The following is a 14,623-nucleotide window of genomic DNA, read 5'->3' on the forward strand; positions in this document are numbered from 1 at the left end:
ATTTCATGCTAGACATATGAATAATAAAACATGTTTATGAAACAAAATCAACCGACTTGATGTTCTCTTGTACATTAATACATAATACCAGGATTAACAAATAATTATTTCAACAGTTGCATGATGACATGCATCATTGTCATCAGTTCATCGATACATAATTGTTTGGAGTATTGTCTGCCCATAAGATAGCAAAACGGGAAGGCTCAAGTACATACATGTGTGTATGTGTCTGGAATTCTGGCAGCTAGAAGCTAAGGTTACCTAATATGAGAATAACAAATCCAGGAAAACAACCTGGTAGGCTTCTACTCATTATTCCACAATATGGGGATTGGAATATGTTGTATTGTTCTGGTGGGAGAAATGTCATCATCACATTCACATGTTCATAGAACATTACATTATTGTTTTCTTCAATGATTGCCAGAGGGACTACTTCCTAATTGTTTTGACATAATATAAAACTTTCAAATTGCCATTTGATGATATGCTTACAATGTGACAAGTATGAAGTCTAACAGCATCAATTTTGTGCATGTTCTATGGTAGAAGAAATGATGGTGGACAAGCTGAGTACATTTGTCCAAATTGTTATATAGAAGAAGTTGAGAAGTGGGAAAGTGTACCCATTGCCGGAGAGCGCTGTTCTAGGAGCAAGGGATTTGTGTAGAACAATTTTGAGTATTAACATGGAGCAGCGGTTATTTGCAAAGCTGAAGCAAGAAAGGCAGGATAGAGTAAGGCTTCAATGCAAAAGTTTTGCCTGAGGTGAGCCTGTTACTTATATGCAGTATGTGATGTACTTCCAGTTTGTGATCTTCTTTAAGGTAAGTTTTGAATTTCTCATATGTAGAAAAGATATACTATGCTTAAATTTATCTTTCCTTTTAGTTTCTTTAGATCATTGTTTCTAATTAATACATTCTAACAATAGAATAAGATTAGACTTAATTACTTGTTCAGAAAAATAAACGAATATTTGAGTGGCTTGCGCTCTGTACAGATTATGAGAGTGACTTGAATGACCATCTTTATTGTAAAAAAGTAACAAGAGATTGGAGCCTAGTATCATTGTGACAATAGAATTAGATTAGTCAGGAAATTAATGTGTTGGAATGTGGATGTGTGGGGATTGAAAATTTTTATTTGGGGGTTGACAATTTTTATTGAACGCCGATGTTGTGAAGGAAGTTAGTGTGTCTCGAGAAAAATATACGAATTATCTTGTGGTAGCGCTTGAATTTACCTATTGTTGTCTTGTGATATCCCTTAGATTAATAGGATTTCGAGATAAGTAGGGAAACTAGCACTAGTGGCATGTTGAAAAAAAAAGTCGTGTGAAGTGTGTTCCATTGACTGTATCAATTGAATAATGTTCGAGAATCAACACAAAAGCCCTTTGTGTGAGCTTTTGGACCAAAGCACTTCCATTTAAATAGTGCTCCTACATTTCTTTTGATTGAGGGCATCAAACTTAGGGTGTTCATTCTAGAACTTGCTTGTGTAATACATTTTTAGTCCACATTCTTGTAAGATTGGTGTATGAAAATGATAAGGGCACTTAGGAATACCCCATTGACCTGAAAATAGTCTATCTTGAATTCACCCATAGAAAAACTCATTTGAGCCTTGGCTTTTCTTTTCTTTGTTAAACCACATTATAAGCCAAATTATCTCTTTCTTGGTTATTTCCTCAGTCATTTTTGAACCCATTCAAGGGGATGTTGCTGGCTTGGTTGCTTGTAAATTGACATAAAAATGAGTGAATGGAATGATTTAAGTTGCATACAGGGGCCGCATTCCTAGCCCCAAGGAAAAGAAAGAATGAGAAGGAGAAAATGAAAAAAAAAATGATGAAACAAAAGAAAGAAAGAAAAGAAAGAGAAAAAAGAGAAAAAAGAAAAGAAAGAGAAAATGATTCAGAAAGAAAGAGAAGAGAAACAGGAAAGAAAGAAATGGAAAGGAGGAAATGAAAAAAAAAAGATCCAACAGAAAGAAAAAAAAGAAGAAAAGAAAAAGGGGAAAAGGTTCTGAAAAAGAAAGAGAACAGAAACCGAAAGCGAAAGAATTGAGTAATTCGATTATTCAAATCACTTGAATCGATTTGAAGGGATTGCTTGGAAGGATAAGCAACTAGGTCAGCAGCGCTCCTGTGAATTTATAAGCCACAATTCAATCTATATTTTGCCATACCTTGTCCTAAACCCCATTACAACCGATGGAAAGATCCTTTGATTCATTCATTAATTTGCATTTCGTTGGTGGAGGAGATTTGATTCACAAGCAAGCCTATGGTAATGACATTCTATGTATTGATTTGAGTGGAACCCAAATTCTTAAACACTTTATGAGTGATGAGAGTGATACCCTTGTGAGAGTGTTGAGACTTGTTTCATTTGATTTTGGTAAAGTCGATGGGATGCTTATGTGTTGAATGTTTTGCTACAGGTGCTTATTCTCGATATTGCTGTCACTTCTTAAACTATTAAGTCATATTAGTTTAGGGGATATACTTTGACTGACATGAAAGGGAATTTGAGAATTGCTACTTGGATAATTCGTGTATTTGGATAGAGACATGCTTGAGAGCAAGCATGGTTTCGGTGAGGGGGAATCTGATAAAATATACTTTAACGCTCCTAGACATGCTTATTTCGGGTGATCGGGGAAGGATTTTATTGTGTAGATCAATGATGTTAAGTTACCCCAATTTCCTAGAAGATGGGAGTGTAAGGTAGGTGATAGTTTTATACACATCACAGTTCTAAGTTATACGAGTCCGTTTCAAATCTTGTGTTATTATGCTGGGTGGATTTTTGTCTAAATTTCAGACCTTATTTGTGTTCCTAATAATTATTTCACTAATGGGATCAAGAGATGCATTTATGTATCAAATACTATTATCCTATTCTTTTTGTCAATCTAGGAGCCCATTTTTTTCGCCCAAAACACTGAGCTGGAGTTAATCTTAACTGGTTAAATTCGATGCACAAAGAGAATTTTATGAGATTACAACAAAATGTTGAAACTATTATGGTCATGTTGGATGGTATTGTTAAAATGAGTGATTAGAGTGATACCCTTGTGAGAGTGTTGAGACTTGTTTCATTTGATTTTGGTAAAGTCGATGGGATGCTTATGTGTTGAATGTTTTTGCTAGAGGTGTTTGTTCTCGATATTACTGTCACTTCTTAAACTATTAAGTCATATTAGTCTAGGGGATATACTTGACTGACATGAAAGAGAATTTGAGAATTGCTACTTGGATAATTCGTGTATTTGGATAGAGACATGCTTGAGAGCAAGCATGATTTGGGTGAGGGGGAATCTGATAAAATATACTTTAACTCTCCTAGACATGCTTATTTCGGGTGATCGGGGAAGGATTTTATTGTGTAGATCAATGATGTTAAGTTACCCCAATTTCCTAGAAGATGGGAGTGTAAGGTAGGTGATAGTTTTATACACATCACAGTTCTAAGTTATACGAGTCCGTTTCAACTCTTGTGTTATTATGCTGGGTGGATTTTTATCTAAATTTCAGAGCTTATTTGTGTTCCTAATAATTATTTCACTAATGGGATCAAGAGATGCATTTATGTATCAAATACTATTGTCCTATTATTTTTGTCAATCTAGGAGCCCATTTTTTTCGCCCAAAACACTGAGCTGGAGTTAATCTTAACTGGTTAAATTCGATGCACAAAGAGAATTTTATGAGATTACAACAAAATGTTGAAACTGTTATGGTCCTGTTGGATGGTATGTTACAATTGATTGTGCTATTTCTGATAATGCATATGCTAAAATCTTTCAATTGACAACCTCGATAGTTAATGGCCTCTGCCATTTTGGGGCGTCTGAGTTGGCTTCTCAAAAACAAGCTTTTGAAACTCATAATTGGATTGGCATGTGGTGATGGTTTGGAGAACTTTGTATTCTCTTTTCTTCAAGCATAAAGAGAAAAGGTAACTTGTCTTCTGGCCTTCTTGGTTTTTGTGCACTGTGGCATGTGAATTGTTCTATTCATCAACTTGCTGACCGACTTCCTGAATTTGTTCCGTATTTTGAAACTCTGTTGTTGTGCTCCATGCTTGAGCTTTCTGGTGCACAGGTTACATATTTAACCAAATATAACGTTGTAAGAATTTTAGGAGTTCCAATAAGTGTCCTAGAGTGAAAGATAATGAATCATAGGTAGTTCCGAAATGAGTATCTCTTCCTTCTTTCCCCCCATACATTGTAAAATTTTTAAAAATATGAGTCTTTTCTATCTATTTATATGCAAGAAAAGATGTAAGACTTGTCTTCTTGTTATTTAAGCCTTTTTATGGCATATGTTCATGTGATGATTGTTATAGATAACTAACTCATGTTTCTTCTTTTTCAGGCATATTTATGAGTTCCTATGTACAATCATCACATGAACATATGCCTGAAAAAGAAGAAACATGAGTTAGTTATCTATAACAATCATCACATGAACATATGCCATAGAAAGGCTTAAATAACAAGAAGACAAGTCTTACATCTTTTCTTGCATATAAATAGATAGAAAAGACTCATATTTTTAAAAGTTTTATAATGTATGGGGGGAAAGAAGGAAGAGATACTCAATTTGGAACTACCTAGGATTCATTAACTTTCACTCTAGGACACTTTTTGGAACTCATAAAATTCTTACAAGGTTATATTTGGTTAAATATTTACCTGTGCACCAGAAAGCTCAAGCATGGAGCACAACAACAGAGTTTCAAAATACGGAACAAATTCAGAAAGTCGGTCGGCAAGTTGATGAATAGAACAATTCACATGCCACAGTGCACAAAAACCAAGAAGGCCCGAAGACAAGTTACCTTTTGTCTTTATGCTTGAAGAAAAGAGAATACAAAGTTCTGCAAACCATCACCACATGCCAATCCAATTATGAGTTCCAGAAGCCTGTTTTTGAGAAGACAACTCAGACGCCCCAGAATGGCAGAGGCCATTAACTTCCGAGGTTGTCAATTGAAAGATTTTAGCATATGCATTATCAGAAATAGCACAATCAATTTTAACATACCATCCAACAGGACCATAATAGTTTCAACATTTTGTTGTAATCTCATAAAATTCTCTTTGTGCATCGAATTTAACCAGTTAAGATTAACTCCAGCTCAGTGTTTTGGGCGAAAAAATGGGCTCCTAGATTGACAAAAAAGAATAGGACAATAGTATTTGATACATAAATGCATCTTTTGATCCCATTAGTGAAATAATTATTAGGAACACAAATAAGCTCTGAAATTTAGACAAAAATCCACCCAGCATAATAACACAAGAGTTGAAACGGACTCCTATAACTTAGAACTGTGATGTGTAAAAAACTATCATCTACCTTACACTCCCATCTTCTAGGAAATTGGGGTAACTTAACATCATTGATCTACACAATAAAATCTTTCCCGGATCACTCGAAATAAGCATGTCTAGGAGCGTTAAGTATATTTTATCAGATTCCCCCACACCGAAACCATGCTTGCTCTCAAGCATGTCTCAATCCAAATACACGAATTATCCAAGTAGCAATTCTCAAATTCCCTTTCATGTGAGTCAAGTATATCCCCTAGACTTATATGACTTAATAGTTTAAGAAGAGATAGCAATATCGAGAACAAGCACCTGTAGCAAAACATTCAACACATAAGCATCCCATTGACTTTATCAAAATCAAATGAAACAAGTCTCAACACTCTCACAATGGCTCATAAAGTGTTTAAGAATTTGGGTTCCACTCAAATCAATACATAGAATGTCATTACCATAAGCTTGCTTGTGAATCAAATCTCCTCCACCAACGAAATGCAAATTAATGAATGAATCAAAGGGTCTTTCCATCGATTGTAATGGGGTTTAGGACAAGGTATGGCAAAATATAGATTGAATTGTGGCCTATAAATTCAAAGGAGCGCTGCTGACCTAGTTGCTTATCCTTCCAAGCAATCCCTTCAAATCGATTCAAGTGATTTGAATAATCGAACTACTTAATTCTTTCGCTTTCGGTTTCTGTTCTCTTTCTTTTTCATCTTTTTCAGAACATTTTCCCCTTTTTCTTTTCTTCTTTTTTTTTCTTTCTGTTGGATCTTTTTTTTTCATTTCCTCCTTTCCATTTCTTTCTTTCCTGTTTCTCTCCTCTTTCTTTCTGAATCTTTTTCTCTTTCTTTTCTTTCTTCTCTTTCTTTTCTTTTTTCTCTTTTTTCTCTTTCTTTTCTTTTTTCTCTTTTTTCTCTTTCTTTTCTTTCTTTTCTTTTTGTTTCATCATTTTTTTTTCATTTTCTCCTTCTCATTCTTTCTTTTCCTTGGGGCTAGGAATGCGGCCCTTGTATGCAACTTAAATCATCCCTTTCACTCGTTTTCATGTCAATTTACAAGCAACCAAGCCAGCGACATCCCCTTGAATGGGTTCAAAAATTACTTCAGGAAATAACCAAGAAAGGGATAATTTGGCTTATAATGTGGTTTAACCAAGAAAAGAAAAGCCAAGGCTCAAATGAGTTTTTCTATGGGTGAATTCAAGATAGGTTTTTTTCAGGTCAATGGGGTATTCCTAAGTGCCCTTATCATTTTCATACACCAATCTTACAAGAATGTGGACTCAAAATGTATTTCACAAGCAAGTTCTAGAATGAACACCCTAAGTTTGATGCCCTCAATCAAAAGAAATGTAGGAGCACTATTTAAATGGAAGTGCTTTGGTCCAAAAGCTCACACAAAGGGCTTTTGTGTTGATTCTCGAACATTATTCAATTGATGCAGTCAATGGAACACACTTCACACCACTTTTTTTTTCAATATGCCACTAGTTCTGGTTTCTCCTACTTATCTCGACTTATACCAAAAAATCCTATTAATCTAAGGGATATCACAAGACAACAATAGGTAAATTCAAGCGCTACTACAAGATAATTCGCATATTTTTCTCGAGACACACTAACTTCCTTCACAACAACGGCGTTCAATAAAAATTGTCAACCCCCAAATAAAAATTTTCAATCCCCACACATCCACATTCCAACACATTAATTCCCTGACTAATCTAATTCTATTGTCACAACGATACTAGGCTCCAATCTCTTGTTACTTTTTTACAATAAAGATGGTCATTCAAGTCACTCGCATAATCCGTACAGAGCGCAAGCCACTCAAATATTCGTTTATTTTTCTAAAACAAGTAATTAAGTTCTGCAGAGCTTTGCACCTCTTTCTAATCTTATTCTATTGTTAGAATGTATTAATTAGAAACAATGAGCTAAAGAAACTAAAAGGAAAGATAAATTTAAGCATAGCATATCTTTTCTACATATGAGAAATTCAAAACTTACCTTAAAGAAAATCACAAACTGGAAGTACATCACATACTGCATATAAGGAACAGGCTCACCTCAGGCAAAACTTTTGCATTGAAGCCTTACTCTATCCTGCCTTTCTTGGTTCAGCTTTGCAAATAACCGCTGCTTGTTCTACGCAAATCCCTTGCTCCTAGAACAGCGCTCTCCGGCAATGGGTACACTTTCCCACTTCTCAACTACTTCTATATAACAATTTGGACAAATGTACTCAGCTTGTCCACCATCATTTCTTCTACCATAGAACATGCACAAAATTGATGCTGTTAGACTTCATACTTGTCACATTGTAAGCATATCATCAAATAGCAATTTGAAAGTTTTATATTATGTCAAAACAATTAGGAAGTAGTCCCTCTGGCAATCATTGAAGAAAACAATAATGTAATGTTCTATGAACATGTGAATGTGATGATGACATTTCTCCCACCAGAACAATACAACATATTCCAATCCCCACACTGTGGAATAATGAGTAGAAGCCTACCAGGCTGTTTTCCTGGATTTGTTATTCTCATATTAGGTAACCTTAGCTTCTAGCTGCCAGAATTCTAGACACATACACATGTATGTACTTGAGCCTTCCCGTTTTGCTATCTTATGGGCAGACAATACTCCAAACAGTTATGTATTGATGAACTGATGACAATGATGCATGTCATCATGCAACTGCTGAAATAATTATTTGTTAATCCTGGTATTATGTATTATTGTACAAGAGAACATCAAGTCGGTTGATTTTGTTTCATAAACATGTTTCATTATTCATATGTCTAGCATGAAATCTAGCACGATAAGGATGTGCATGCACATTGAAGAAGAAATATATAATTGTAGAGCCTTTCTTACATATAAACCTATGTGTTGTTACAGAGCATTGTTTCGCTTCCAGAACTAAAGGTTTATAGATGCAAAAACATCGCTCTAGCAAGAACAACTTTATTGGTAGGATAACGTTTTTTCCTTGGTTGCATGAACCCTTTTTCTCCTTCACCGAGGAGGATTCTCCCTTTCTTCTTAGCCTCTTTTCTCGCAGTTTTTCCTCTTTTAAAGGTTAATTGGGTTGAGATTCTTTTGCTGAATGAGATGTGAGGACAGATTAATATAAATGTTGTTTATTTTTTTAGAACCAGCAAACATCAAATAGTACATGATCTTTGAGATTCACCTGAAAGACAAGCCTCTTCTGACGTCTATCTGGCAAAGGGAACTCAATTTTATGTTCAAGTCTTCCCGGATGCCGAAGGGCAGGGTCCAAAGTGTCAGCTCTGTTAGTTGCCATGATAACCTTCACATTAACTGTCTCGTCAAATATGTCTGGTCAAATCCATCTATCTGTAAAGACAAAGTACAATATGACTTAGAATGTTAATGGTATAGGATGAGACATGGATACTTTGGATAACCACTCCTTCATACAAGCAGACAATAATATATATCAATTCGATAAAGTAAATTGGAATTCGAGGGTAAAGAAAATTTTATCTTCATACATTTTTACAATTCACATTCACTTGACTGTTTATTTAAAGCACTGCATTGAGTAGAAATATCCAGCATTTGCATACACAAATCCAAACCCACCATAACTATGGTCTCAACTTTGAGACCGACTTTGAGACTTTTGTTGAAACTGTTGAAGAGCTAATGTAAAAAGGCAAGTACCTCCAACAAAGCAGCAAATTGCATCTGAATCTCCTCATCTTATAGTCAAGAAGAGAGGAACATGTACAAATAGTGATTTGATTCCATTCTGCTCTGCAAACCGCAAGGAGTGATAGTATACATAATTGCAGATGAATCGACCAGCATTATCCGAGGTCATCACTTCATAGCCTATCTTTGCCAATGGTGATATGAAGGGAAGTTTGCAGGAATTAAATTTACAAACTCATATAGCGGGAAAAGGAAAAACACTGCAACTCAAGCCTAAGCAATTCTATTTAGTTTATTTCTTTATATAATTAAGAGCCTCATATATCAAATCTGTCATTTGTCTTGTACATAAACAAACAGCAAAGATCCAATGGAAGATCATTTAGGAAGCACCAAAATTGTATTTACATTTGTTAAAGAACTTCAAACTTCTTCAACCTACAGAAATGAAGGCTAAATGATAGACAATCCAAGAAAAAATAGATGCGATACAAGAACCCCGTGATCACATAATTGTGTGCTATAATTCCACCTAGGTCTATATTCTATAGGACCCTGAAACATTCCCAATAAGCCTGCAGATTGCACATTCAGTTCAGTAAATGTGGCCGCTTTGACAAAGAAAAATTACATGAATTGGTGTAAAATCGGGAAAGCAAAGCAATAGATTCTTCATAGGAAATGCGGAGCACCATATTTGTCAAGGAATTTGACATTTTCATGCGACAGACAGTATATTTTTCATGTCAAAGGAATTCACATTACTTGAATTAGTAAAACGCAAGTTACATAACTAAGTACACTACAGTATATTTTCACTGTTAACATGCCCTAGCTCCTGGAAAGAGGTACGCTCTGCGCTTCCCCTCAACATTTGAGCCTACATAGGGCATTTTTCTGATTTACATTAGGAATTACAAAGTCATAGAGAAAACTGGCACACAAAGAAGGCCAATTTTCCTGTAGCCACATGAGATTGTAAGGGTGATACAGACGCAATTTCTGCTATTTCTCCTTCCTTATAACTACATCTGGTCAACAAACGCTATCACTTCTTTTACTTCAGCTCGTCAACCTTCTAATTTACATGAGACATTCTTTATCAGGTAGGCTTTAGTCCAAAGTTTAATGAAAAATCTTCAATACTCCATCTTCTTCAATTTTCATATGAGATATTTTGTTAATGCTCATTTGTTCTTCATAAAGGAGGCCACAGCAATAAGAGTACATGCATGTAGCATACAGGTAATCATCCAAGAATTGGTCACACACATTGAAGCATCAAAAAAGAAAGTTGGAAATTCAGTATATCCAAGCTACTGCAATAACATATCATCTGACCAAACCTTCAAATGGATTTCAAAGTTTCCATCTGAGCATCTGCTTATTGATACTTGAGAAGTGATCTAACAGGTTACTATGCCTAATCTCTGAATGCTAAGATCTTAATCTAACCATGATGTCAGCTAGAAGAAAAAACATTTCTCTTCACTATTCTTCAAAAGACTACGGCGATACATGACTTAACTCTATGGTCAATGCCTCCAAATTCATATCAAACTACTGTATGTCAGATTACCAACTCTTAAATGAGGTATCTAGCAACCATGGGATCTATAGAAAACCATTGTCCCATAGTCAAACAAGATCACAAACAAAAAATATCAGCCAAAACAGAAAGAGTGGCTCGTCCAGAAGAGTCCATACCGACATAAACTTGACTCCCTTTTATTACAAAATTCAATTTAAAAGGAAGAAGAAGAAGAACTAGACAGAGTTCATAGCTATAATCAGCATAGATTCAATCACGTACATAATTCCAGAATACAAAACCACCAAGAAAAAAAAAAAGAAAACTCACTACAATCATATCAAATTAGAAAAGAAGAAAACAAAAGAGATGATCAAAATATAAATGACCGAGCTTAATCCAGGAAAATCACAAACGCGAAATTCAAAAACCCTCATACCTGAACTTGAAATCAAAAACTCAAAAATCAAAACTCGTTGTGCGCATATATATCTAAATATAAAAAATAGGAGTAGCAGTTATTACCGGGGTCTGTGCCGCACCCTTTTGCCTTGAAACTCACAATATCACTCTGCTACCTCCGCCGCTGCTTCTCCTCACTTTCGCGGGCCATCGTTTCAGAGTCATAAACCAAACCCAAACCCTTGGAACCCTTCTCCTTCACTCCCTCTCTGCTGATCTGCGGTGGTTTGAGAGTTTCTATTTCCTCTTTTGGGTGAGAAGAGAAGCGAAAATGAAGGTGAGGAGCTGAAAAAGGTGGGAAGGAGATGATTTTGAGGGTTTTTACCGGTGGAGAACGATATCTGGATTTCTTGATTTTGGGGGAGGGGGAGTCGGGAGTGTGAGTGGGGTTTTTACCGGTGGAGTGTGGGTTTTTACCGGTAGAGTATTCTTTTATTTTTTAATTATTTTTTCTGTCATATAAATTTTAGGTGTATGATTAGATGTAGATAAATATAGTAATTCTAATTATAAATTCATTGAAAATTTCTGTTTGACGTGCTCGTTTGTTTTTATTTTGGTTTTGTGATTAAATATCAAATCTCATTTTTTGTGCAAATGTGATTTTACTTACAATAATTACTTATTTTTAAAATTGAATTCTAATGATGACCCATATAAAAATAATATTTTAATTATTAATTTATATTTTATAATTCATTAAATTCAATTTTGAGTATAAACTAGGTATTAATCCGTGCATTGCATAGGCATATATTTTATGATTTAAAGTTATTCGATATCTAATAATAATTTTTTAAATTTATTTGAATTAATTAATATTAAGATATCGAGATATTTACTGTATTATATTTTATTCTCAATTAAAATTGCAAATAAATTGTTTTTTGCCTTAGCTTTTATATATGAGTATCATAATTGTAAATATAACTTATGTTTAATCCATATCAATTGTAATATAATTTTTTTAGTTATAACTTATTAATAAAATTAAGCATGTGAATTTTAAAACTAATTTATTTGTTGAGGCACATGTGTTAAGTTAAATAAAAGCGACTCAAAAATAGTAATTTTTACTATCAAAGATATTTCATAAATTTTATCTATCTTCTTAAGCAATATTCACATAAAATAATTTTATATTATCTACTGTACATAACATGAATCGTGAGAATTATTATATCATACCATACAAAAAAGAAAAGAACAATTGAAACATCATAATTAAAGACAAAATTTTGAATTAAAATACATGAAAAATAATATAATATATGATTTAAACAATGTATAAAATAAAGGTAACAACATCATATGCAAGAAATATATATATTAAATGCAAAGTAAAAAACCAATGATAAAATTTTGAATGCGGAGTAACCATCAACATAACAATAAAAATATCTTTATAATAGCAAGAAATATGATATTTACAGAAATAAAATACTATAGAAGAGATTTATTTGAGAAGCTTATTTGAATCCGATAAAATTATAAAAATGTGTTAAACAACGAAAAACATTATAATGAAAATATAAGAAGTCAAAAGTACTAAACCTCATTATTTTATTTAATACGAAACTTTTAGAGAAAGAAATAAGTGATCATCACAATACTTAGATTCATATCAAGTACACGGTAAAACATAATTTTGTGTGGGATCTAACAATCATAATAATAATTGATAATTAGGTTTCATTAATGACAAGGGTCAAATACAGTTACCAGCCATGTATTAAAACCTTCAAAAAAAAAAAAAAAACCTAACCTTAAATTTTTATGTTTGAAAGTCCATTGTACTCTTACAAAAATTGATTTTTGAAAACAAATTTAAAGAGATTTCACCCTGTGTTGAAACTTTTTCTAATTCTAATTTCGCTTATTTATCAAACTCTTTTTATTTTCATAATCCGAAAGTACTTGAGCTCATTTTATTTTAGTTTTATTTATTTTTCAAACAAAATTAGAAATAAATTTGTACATGCATATATATTTATATATTTACTTATAAAAATATACAATTAATAAAACCAAAAGGTCTGATGAGCTAATGAAAACAAATATACGATTAACAAACTTCCTAAGCATAATATCACAAGGTTCGACGTTCTATTACTGGAAGGATCTAAGTCGAAAAATAATCTCATGAGAATTTAGATTCCAAGCATTCAAAAGCATGCAAAATTCATCCAGTCAATCAGATCTGTACTTTGTGCTAAGTGTATGTTTATTAATCATTAGAGACAAGCCGTATTTAGACATATTAATTCAATTTAAAAACATAAGCAAAATGACAAGTAAAGCCAGATCAATCAACATTTATTTTCTCTACACAGAGGTGGGAAACTAGGTCTTTATCATCACATGTCAATATTGTTGGGCTCTAATAAGGTACTCACAATGCTTATAACTTATACAACCAACAACCAATGAACTGTTACACTTTCCTCCCACCAGCAATGTAGCAAAGAGTGTAACATTGTGAGTTGCCTTGTACTAGACATTATGATAAAGCAAGAATATATCGACATGTAGGTCTTCTGTCCAACAAACACAGCCCTAGAAATAGAATATAACGACCAAAATTCAGATTATTCAAATCCATATCATAAATAATGGTCGGGTAGTTTGCATGTATGTACAAACTCATGTCAAAAGAAAAAGAGGTCATTCAAAGATAAGTTATAAAAGCAATCTATTGAAAATGGTGAATTATCATTTTCTTGGCCTAAAGAAAGAAATATTGCCCTATAAACTTGGTTGGGCAGGGGAATTTAAGAACACCTCTCTGACTACGAATGTCAACTCATTGATAACTGATAGTCAAATCTTCATAAATAACTATTTAAAAACTTGACATTTTAAAACACCCATTTAACTTTCTTGATAGAAAGAAAAGCAATAAAAAAAATTCTATGCTTGACCGAATTATTGTAAGGATATTGATAATACGCAGAATTAATGGTATTTTGTAACAGAATCCAATTAAAAAGGATTGTAATCATATATACTAGGATTAATTTTATTGACATCTCTTGAAGTTAGGTCCATATAAACAAATATGCCTTGCCATTTGCAAAATTACAAGTACATCCCTTCAAGTTGTACTTGTAATTGTGCATACACCCCTTGTTCAGTGGCCAAAAAATTGCATGTGTTTGTGTGTTTGGACCTAATTTTAGGGGGTGTTAATATAATTTATCCTATATATTACTTGATCCATAACGCCACATAATAAGTCCAACAGGAGCAATTAATTGAATGTTGATTAATACATAATTGATCAAACATTTGATCAAATCCACTATTTCACCAAAATATCAACGTAACTTCAATCTTGGTCACGAAGTGAAAATAATTGGCCCGTAGAGATAATCATCTAACCAGTTGGGAGGCTTGGTGGCTCTCATGGATCTTCAAAGAAGAGGGATAGGTTGAGGAGAAGGAACAACAGACGTAGGATGAAAAGAGACAGAATCAGAAATTGGAAGGTCACCACAAGATATAGTAAAGTGTCAGTAATGGGAGTAGGTAAAGTAGTAGAGGAGTTAGAGTGATTAGATGATAGATATGGAAATACATGCTCATG

At 33.6% G+C, this 14,623-nt stretch overlaps 1 long non-coding RNA gene across 4 annotated transcripts; it reads right to left on the minus strand.

The window, feature by feature from the left end:
- Positions 1–82: 82 nt before the first annotated feature.
- LOC105164470 (uncharacterized) lies at positions 83–11,431 on the minus strand. Of its 4 annotated transcripts, none has more exons than XR_016065842.1 (4): positions 11,101–11,431; positions 9,054–9,224; positions 8,557–8,723; positions 83–517 (listed from the first exon to the last, which is right to left on the minus strand). It is a non-coding gene; the product is annotated as an uncharacterized LOC105164470 (long non-coding RNA). The 4 variants fall into 4 exon arrangements; XR_848027.3 differs by having other exon boundaries at positions 83–7,620; positions 11,101–11,430; XR_848025.3 differs by having other exon boundaries at positions 83–7,623; positions 11,101–11,430.
- Between the last annotated feature and the right edge of the window lie 3,192 nt (positions 11,432–14,623).

This window comes from Sesamum indicum, linkage group LG6 (genome assembly GCF_026168435.1).
Source record: "Sesamum indicum cultivar Baizhima isolate 11 linkage group LG6, ASM2616843v1, whole genome shotgun sequence".
Classification (NCBI taxonomy): Eukaryota; Viridiplantae; Streptophyta; class Magnoliopsida; order Lamiales; family Pedaliaceae; genus Sesamum; species Sesamum indicum.